The sequence below is a fragment of the Bombus affinis genome, chromosome 6 (assembly GCF_024516045.1).
Source record: "Bombus affinis isolate iyBomAffi1 chromosome 6, iyBomAffi1.2, whole genome shotgun sequence".
Classification (NCBI taxonomy): Eukaryota; Metazoa; Arthropoda; class Insecta; order Hymenoptera; family Apidae; genus Bombus; species Bombus affinis.
The window spans coordinates 6378176-6388442 of record NC_066349.1 but is presented as its reverse complement, the minus strand read 5'-3'; the positions used below and the strand labels follow the sequence as shown (position 1 = coordinate 6388442).

The 10267-nt window shown below is 29.6% G+C and overlaps 1 pseudogene; it reads left to right on the top strand.

Annotated features, from left to right (window-relative positions):
• The first annotated feature begins 1467 nt into the window (after positions 1 to 1467).
• Positions 1468 to 7239, top strand: LOC126917353 (transcription elongation factor SPT6-like; annotated as a pseudogene).
• The last annotated feature ends 3028 nt before the right edge of the window (positions 7240 to 10267 follow it).

The following is a 10267-nucleotide window of genomic DNA, read 5'->3' as shown; positions in this document are numbered from 1 at the left end:
TATTTCAATTTAGCAAAACAAATTTTATCATGAAAATGTTGTTTTCCTTCTTTATATGTACATTATGCTCTTTTTATAGAATCTTTTCTGAGGTTTTTGCTACAAATGTAGAATTTTGATCGAGAAGTGTGTAATATATATATAAATAAAAAAGGAGGAAATTAACAGAAATGATTTAATGCCAATTTTATATTTCAATTTAGCAAAACAAATTTTATCATGAAAATGTTGTTTTCCTTCTTTATATGTACATAATGTTTAAAATATTCTACCTCAATGATATTACATCTTCAAACTATCAATTCTATACAATATATCTGTTTATATTTGCTCAAATATATCATATTACCATTTAGTTCTATTAGGTCATCCCATAAGTTCGTTCCGTTTTTCGAGCGGTTATATATGTTAAGATTGTTTATTTTTCAAGTGCATTGGTCCCTTATTGTCGTATGTTTATAAATCGACACATGAAATGTATACACAAAAGTCGGCACGAACTTATGTGATGACCTAATATATATTATTCAAACACAGATACTGCCTTAATTCAAAAATATATGTATAAGTTTTATTTGTATAATAATTGACTTACTATCGATATGTTAATCTAAGCACGTGTAATTTTGATATGTATTTTATTATAAAATATTAGGAACATTAAACATGTGTTAAATAAGATGTTCGTTCTTTCTTTTCAACCCTTCATAAACTAATGATCATAGTTACAAATGTCATCATTTTGAATTTCAATTTTTAATAATTATTTATTATAAATAACAATAATATATATTTAAGAAATACTTTCAATATATATTAAAAAATCTGATAATGTATAAATAAAATGTATAAATAAAATGTATAAATAAAATAATGTATAAATAATGTATAAATAAATAATGTATAAATAAAAATAATCATACTTAGTACACAAAAAAAGCATGTTTTTTTGTTTTAAAAATTATTTTATAGTTATAAAGCAGAATATATATGAAACATATACATGCATTTTATTAAATATTTTGCATAATGGTTTGCATAATTGACTGACATTATTTTAATAATGTAAACTGGCTACTTACTATAAAAAAAAATTATTCATAACTCGATCGCAGAGCCGTTACTTACTGCAGCGGCGGATTAAGGAACTATACTACAAAGAAAGTTGCCCCACCAAGAAAGTTTCTGGACGATCACAATACCCATAGACGCGTAGTATTAAACAGCTGTAGCGATCAGTCAGTGCTTCTTGCGCCGTAGTACGATTCTTCCGTCTGTTATTCTGCTTTGTTATATATTTTTTCGAAAAATTCTTATATTTCTAATAGAAAATGGCACATTATTTGGATTTTGAAGCAGAAGAAAGTGAGGTAACTAATAAAATAGTGAAATACGTGCAATTATTTGTGAACATATAATAATTGTGAACATATCTAATGTTTCATAATTTTATAGGAAGAGCAACAACTTGATGTTAAAGAAAAGAAGAAACTTAAAAAATTAGAAGCAATGCAGGACAGTGAGGATGAATATGACGACGAAGGTATGTGAAATTTTTGATACAAAAAAGTATTTAGTTACTGTTTCTTTCAAAGCTTTTTAAGGTCCTAGGAAATACATTATTACTTATACATTAAATATTATTATTTATACATTATATATATTATTTATACATATTATATATATTATTTATACATTATTATATATATATATATATTATTTATTCATTATACATTAAATATTAGAGTCAAGATTTATACATCATTAATAATATGTAAATTAATATTTACTGATACTTAGAAACATCTTCCTTTAAATTATATGTATGTTTAATATCTAGAAGATGATGGAGAAGTTCCCGGACTTATTGATGATAGTCCTATCGATGATGACAATGATGGTGAAGATAGTGATGGATCTGCTGATTCTAGAAAACGTAAAAAAAGTGATGATGAAGATTTTGATGATCGTTTAGAAGATGAAGATTATGACCTACTTGAAGAAAATTTAGGAGTTAAAGTTGAAAGGAAACGTCGTTTTAAGCGTTTACGTAAAATACAAGATGAAGAGTCAGAAGTGGAAGAAGAAAAAGAGATAGACGATGGAAGAGATGCTATTGCCAATGAATTGTTTCAAGGTTCTGGAGACGAGGATGAAGAAAGAAGTGAAGTTGACCACAGAGATGAAGTGGAAAGGTATGATGAGGAAGAAAGTGATGACGAAGATGATTTTATTGTGGATGGTGATGGAATACCCATAACCGAAAAGAGAAGAAAGAAAAGACCTACATATACGGATGCTGCATTGCAAGAAGCCCAAGATATTTTTGGCATTGATTTTGATTATAACGAATTTGGGAAATATGAAGAGGATGAGTTTGAAGAGGAAGAAGAGGAAGATGATGAATATAGTCATGATGATGCAGAAGACCGCCCATGGCGATCAAAAAAACATCTTAAGAGAAAGAGCACAAGGAAAAGTATTTTTGAAGTATATGAACCTAGTGAACTTATACGTGGACACTTCACCGATGTGGACAATGAGATTCGTATTACAGACATTCCTGAACGTATGCAACTTCGCGTTGTTCCCATTATACCTACAGTGGAAGATTCGGATGAATTAGATCTTGAAGCTGAATGGATATATAAACAGGCATTCTGTCAACCAACAATTTCAATACAAGATTCTCATCTAAATGAAGAAGCCAAAGAAAGAGCTAAAAAGGGTCCGCAAACAATCGGCAAAATTAAGAAAGTTTTAGATTTTATGCGTAATCAGAACTTTGAAGTTCCGTTTATTGCATTTTATAGAAAAGAATACGTGTTGCCAGAGTTAAACATCAATGATTTGTGGAAAATTTATAAGTTTGACATAAAATGGTGCCAACTTAAACAAAGAAAAGAAAATTTAGTGAAACTCTTTGAGAAGATGAGGAATTTTCAATTAGATGAGATTATGAAAAATCCAGATGCTCCATTACCTGACAACATACGAGTTATTAAAGACGGTGATATTGAACGACTTAAAAATGCTCAAACTTTTGAAGAATTAAATGATATTTATCGACATTTTATGTTGTATTATAATCAGGATGTGTCATCCATGCAAGAAAGTGCACATAAGAAGAAAAAACAAGCACAAAGGGAAGCTAAATTGAAGAAAAGACAGCAACAACTTGGAGAAGATCTACCTGAAATTGCTGATGTAGAAGATGAAGAAGAAGAAATAGACGAATCATTAAAGCAGCCGATTAGAAAAGGTCCTTACTATATTTGCAGAAAAGCTGGCCTAGACGGATTTATTAAAAAATTTGGTCTCTCACCCGAACATTTTGCTGAAAATCTTCAAGACAATTATCAGCGTCATGAAGTAGATCAAGATCCAATAGAACCTGCAATAGTAGCAAATGATTTTTGTTCTGCAATATTTACAACAAGTGACGAAGTACTTAAAGCTGCACAATTAATGGTTGCGATTCAGTTGGCGCACGAACCATTAGTTCGTAAATGCGTTAGAGAAATGTATATGGAGAGAGCAAAAGTATCCGTAAAACCAACTAAAAAAGGAATAAAGGAGATAGATGAAGGGCATGCCATCTATGGATTAAAATATCTTAAAAATAAACCTGTACGGGATCTTGTTGGTGATCAATTCTTAAAACTAATTGTAGCAGAAGAAGATAAATTAATTACACTTTCCTTTAGTGACGTGATAGAAGGAAATACTAGCAATAATTATATCGATGAAATAAAGCAACTATATTATAGGGACGAATTTAGTAAAAGTGTCCAAGATTGGAATGCATTAAGAACTGGCAGTGTTGAAGTAGCTTTAAATCGGATTATTATACCTCAATTGAAAAAAGAATTGAGATCCAATCTTTTATTAGAAGCAAAAGAATGTGTTATGAAAGCGTGTTGCCGCAAAATGTACAATTGGATAAAAATTGCTCCATATACTTGTGAATTTCCCGATGAAGATGACGAAGATTGGAATACTAGCAAAGGAATTCGTGTGATGGGTTTGGCATATGTGCCTGATCCGTCTCAAGCCGCCTTTGCTTGCATAATTTCTCCAGAAGGAGAATGTACTGATTACCTAAGATTACCGCATTTATTGAAACGTAAAAATAGTTTTATGGAAAGTGAAAAGACATTGAAAAAGGCACAGTTGCTTGGAATTAAAAATTTTATTGCCACAAAGAAACCACATGTTGTGGTAGTAAGTGGTGAATCTAGAGAAGCATTAATGATTGTATCTGATATAAAAGAATGTATAGCTAATCTTGCAAAAGAAGGACAATTTCCTACAATCCAAGTGGAAATATGTGATAATGAACTTACTAAAGTTTATGCAAATAGTAATAGAAGTATATCTGAGTTCAGAGATTATCCAGAATTGTTAAGACAAGCTATATCTTTAGCAAGAAAAATACAAGATCCTCTATTAGAATTCTCTCAGTTGTGTACCATAGATGAAGAAATTCTGTGCCTTAAATATCATCCTTTGCAAGATCAACTTTCTAAAGATGATCTTATAGAAAATTTATATTTGGAATTTATAAATCGTATAAATGAAGTAGGAGTAGATTTAAATAGAGCAGTTCAGCAGCCTTATACAGCAAACCTAGTACAATTTGTATGTGGCTTGGGACCTAGAAAAGCACAGGCTCTGATTAAGATTTTGAAACAAACTAATCAGAGATTAGAAAATAGAACACAGCTTATAACAGCATGTCATATGGGACCTAAAGTGTTTGTCAATTGTGCTGGTTTTATTAAAATTGATACAAATAGTTTAGGAGATAGCACAGAGGCATATGTGGAAGTACTAGATGGCTCGCGTGTACATCCAGAGACATATGAATGGGCAAGAAAAATGGCAGTAGATGCTTTAGAGTATGATGATGAAAATGCAAATCCTGCTGGTGCCCTAGAAGAAATTCTTGAATCACCAGAAAGATTAAAAGATTTAGATTTAGATGCATTTGCAGAAGAGCTTGAAAGACAGTGTTTTGGAAACAAGTGCATTACTCTTTACGATATAAGAGCTGAACTGAATTGTAGATACAAAGATCTCCGTGTACCTTACCAATCTCTAAATACTGAACAATTATTTGATATTTTGACTAAAGAAACTCCGGAAACTTTCTATGTCGGTAAATTAATTTTGGCAACAGTTGTTGGTATAAGCCATAGAAGACCTCGAGGAGATCAATTAGATCAAGCGAATCCTGTTCGAAATGATGAAACCGGATTATGGCAATGCCCATTCTGCTTGAAAAACGATTTTCCAGAATTGTTCGAGGTATGGAATCATTTTGATGCCGGTGCATGTCCGGGGAAAGCAACTGGAATTCGTTTAAGGTTGGATAATGGAATATCTGGATACATTCACGTAAAAAATCTGTCTGATAAACATGTCGCTAGTCCAGAGGAAAGAGTACGTGTCGGACAAGTAATTCATTGTCGTATAATTAAGATCGAAGTAGAACGATTTAGTGTCGAATGTACTAGCAAGACGAGTGATCTTATTGATAAAAATCACGAATGGAGACCTCAGCGAGACGTTTATTATGAAGTAGAGGCAGAAGAAAAAGATATGAAAACAGATGAGGATGCTAAGAAATTACAACAACGACAAACTTATGTAAAACGTCTTATAGTTCATCCTAGTTTCCATAATATAAGTTTTGCAGAAGCTGAAAAGTTAATGCCAACTATGAGGCAAGGGGAAGCAATAATACGACCTAGCAGTAAGGGAGCCGATCATTTGACCGTAACATGGAAAGTTACAGAAAATATTTATCAACATATTGATGTAAGGGAAGAAGGCAAAGAAAATGCATTCTCTTTGGGTCGCAGTTTATGGATTGGCAATGAAGAATTTGAAGATTTGGATGAAATTATCGCTAGACATATTAATCCGATGGCTGCTTATGCTTCGGAACTTTTAGATTTTAAATATTACAAAACAAGCGTAGAAGGCATTAAAGATAAAGCAGAAGAAATTTTGAAGGAACAGAAGAAGCAAAATCCTGGAGGAATACCATATATTGTATCTGCAACTAAGGTATGTTCGAAAATATTTAATATTTGCTTATATTCCTACTTCAAAATTTTTATTTTTCAATTAAATTAATATTTTTTGTTATACATTTTAGAATTATCCTGGAAAATTTTTACTTTCGTATTTACCACGAACTCGTTGCCGTCATGAATATGTTACTGTAATAGCCGATGGATTTCGATTTAGAGATCAAATGTTTAATAGAATAAATGACTTGTTCCGCTGGTTCAAAGAACACTTTAGAGATCCTATGCCAGGACAAGCTACACCTGGTACTCCACATGGAACTATGACTTCCAGAACACCATACAATGGTACTCCAGGAGTGAATGGTAAGTTTCATATTACTAAGAATTTGGATCCTATAATAATTTTTATTCTACTGAAATTAACTTCCTTTTTGTCTGTTTCTTTTTTTTCAGGAGTGAATGCAGATACAATACAGAGGGTAGCACAGAATATGCCACACGACATGTTACATTCACTCTCGAAAGTAGCAAATCAAACTCCACATCATTATCCACCATACACTCCAGGAGCTGCTAGTGTTAATAATTATGGAATGTATGGAAGTACGCCTTATACGCCTTCCGGCCAAACTCCGTTTATGACCCCCTATCATACACCACACCACACGCCTCATCATCCACAAACACCCAGCCACTCTCAAGGACCATTCTTACAACCAATTCCTCCAGCAATGAATTCAAATTCACATACAACTGCAAGATCACATAGATCTGTCACTAGTACATCTAATGCAACGAATTGGACAAAAGCGGCGGAAGCATGGGCTCGATCAAAGCAATCTTCTAATTCATTTTCTAATTATAATAATACTACTCCAAGATATGATGAATCTAGAAAAACGCCACGAAATCAAGAAGCTCAAAATGGGAGAGCAACTCCGCGCAATAGAACCCCATCTGCACGTACTCCGTCTTATAAATCTCCTAGAGAAACTCCATTTACAAATTCTAGTCCCCGGAGTATGTCTAAGTGGAGATGGTACTCCCCTATATGATGAAAGTTGATAATCATACGTTTTACATGTATATGTAGCTAGAACAATTGGTTATTTGAAACAATACTCTATCGAATAGAGTATACTCTATTAACAAAAGAAAAAGAGTAAATTGAACCATAAATGTGTATGGTTTCATTTTCTGTTAATTGGCACAAAGCATTTTCTATATCAAATATGTATTACTAGTACAAATTATGCACTTTTTATAGAATCTTTTCTGAGGTTTTTGCTACAAATGTACAATTTTGATCGAGAAGTGTGTAATATATATGTACATAAAAAAGGAGGAAATTAACAGAAATGATTTAATTTTATATTTAACTTTATATTTCAATTTAGCAAAACAAATTTTATCATGAAAATGTTGTTTTCCTTCTTTATATGTACATTATGCTCTTTTTATAGAATCTTTTCTGAGGTTTTTTCTACAAATGTACAATTTTGATCGAGAAGTGAGTAATATATATGTACATAAAAAAGGAGGAAATTAACAGAAATGATTTAATGCCAATTTTATATTTCAATTTAGCAAAACAAATTTTATCATGAAAATGTTGTTTTCCTTCTTTATATGTACATTATGCTCTTTTTATAGAATCTTTTCTGAGGTTTTTTCTACAAATGTACAATTTTGATCGAGAAGTGTGTAATATATATGTACATAAAAAAGGAGGAAATTAACAGAAATGATTTAATTTTATATTTAATTTTATATTTAATTTTATATTTCAATTTAGCAAAACAAATTTTATCATGAAAATGTTGTTTTCCTTCTTTATATGTACATTATGCTCTTTTTATAGAATCTTTTCTGAGGTTTTATTCACAAATGTACAATTTTGATGGAGAAGTGTGTAATATATATGTACATAAAAAAGGAGGAAATTAACAGAAATGATTTTATTTTATATTTAATTTTATATTTCAATTTAGCAAAACAAATTTTATCATGAAAATGTTGTTTTCCTCCTTTATATGTACATTATGCTCTTTTTATAGAATCTTTTCTGAGGTTTTTTCTACAAATGTACAATCTTGATCGAGAAGTGTGTAATATATATGTACATAAAAAAGGAGGAAATTAACAGAAATAATTTAATTTTATATTTAACTTTATATTTCAATTTAGCAAAACAAATTTTATCATGAAAATGTTGTTTTCCTTCTTTATATGTACATTATGCTCTTTTTATAGAATCTTTTCTGAGGTTTTATTCACAAATGTACAATTTTGATGGAGAAGTGTGTAATATATATGTACATAAAAAAGGAGGAAATTAACAGAAATGATTTTATTTTATATTTAATTTTATATTTCAATTTAGCAAAACAAATTTTATCATGAAAATGTTGTTTTCCTTCTTTATATGTACATTATGCTCTTTTTATAGAATCTTTTCTGAGGTTTTTTCTACAAATGTACAATTTTGATCGAGAAGTGTGTAATATATATGTACATAAAAAAGGAGGAAATTAACAGAAATGATTTAATTTTATATTTAACTTTATATTTCAATTTAGCAAAACAAATTTTATCATGAAAATGTTGTTTTCCTTCTTTATATGTACATTATGCTCTTTTTATAGAATCTTTTCTGAGGTTTTTTCCACAAATGTACAATTTTGATGGAGAAGTGTGTAATATATATGTACATAAAAAAGGAGGAAATTAACAGAAATGATTTAATTTTATATTTAATTTTATATTTAATTTTATATTTCAATTTGGCAAAACAAATTTTATCATGAAAATGTTGTTTTCCTTCTTTATATGTACATTATGCTCTTTTTATAGAATCTTTTCTGAGGTTTTTGCTACAAATGTACAATTTTGATCGAGAAGTGTGTAATATATATATAAATAAAAAAGGAGGAAATTAACAGAAATGATTTAATGCCAATTTTATATTTCAATTTAGCAAAACAAATTTTATCATGAAAATGTTGTTTTCCTTCTTTATATGTACATAATGTTTAAAATATTCTACCTCAATGATATTACATCTTCAAACTATCAATTCTATACAATATATCTGTTTATATTTGCTCAAATATATCATATTACCATTTAGTTCTATTAGGTCATCCCATAAGTTCGTTCCGTTTTTCGAGCGGTTATATATGTTAAGATTGTTTATTTTTCAAGTGCATTGGTCCCTTATTGTCGTATGTTTATAAATCGACACATGAAATGTGTACACAAAAGTCGGCACGAACTTATGTGATGACCTAATATATATTATTCAAACACAGATACTGCCTTAATTCAAAAATATATGTATAAGTTTTATTTGTATAATAATTGACTTACTATCGATATGTTAATCTAAGCACATGTAATTTTGATATGTATTTTATTATAAAATATTAGGAACATTAAACATGTGTTAAATAAGATGTTCGTTCTTTCTTTTCAACCCTTCATAAACTAATGATCATAGTTACAAATGTCATCATTTTGAATTTCAATTTTTAATAATTATTTATTATAAATAACAATAATATATATTTAAGAAATACTTTCAATATATATTAAAAAATCTGATAATGTATAAATAAAATGTATAAATAAAATGTATAAATAAAATAATGTATAAATAATGTATAAATAAAAATAATCATACTTAGTACACAAAAAAAGCATGTTTTTTTGTTTTAAAAATTATTTTATAGTTATAAAGCAGAATATATATGAAACATATACATGCATTTTATTAAATATTTTGCATAATGGTTTGCATAATTGACTGACATTATTTTAATAATGTAAACTGGCTACTTACTATAAAAAAAAATTATTCATAACTCGATCGCAGAGCCGTTACTTACTGCAGCGGCGGATTAAGGAACTATACTACAAAGAAAGTTGCCCCACCAAGAAAGTTTCTGGACGATCACAATACCCATAGACGCGTAGTATTAAACAGCTGTAGCGATCAGTCAGTGCTTCTTGCGCCGTAGTACGATTCTTCCGTCTGTTATTCTGCTTTGTTATATATTTTTTCGAAAAATTCTTATATTTCTAATAGAAAATGGCACATTATTTGGATTTTGAAGCAGAAGAAAGTGAGGTAACTAATAAAATAGTGAAATACGTGCAATTATTTGTGAACATATAATAATTGTGAACATATCTAATGTTTCATAATTTTATAGGAAGAGCAACAA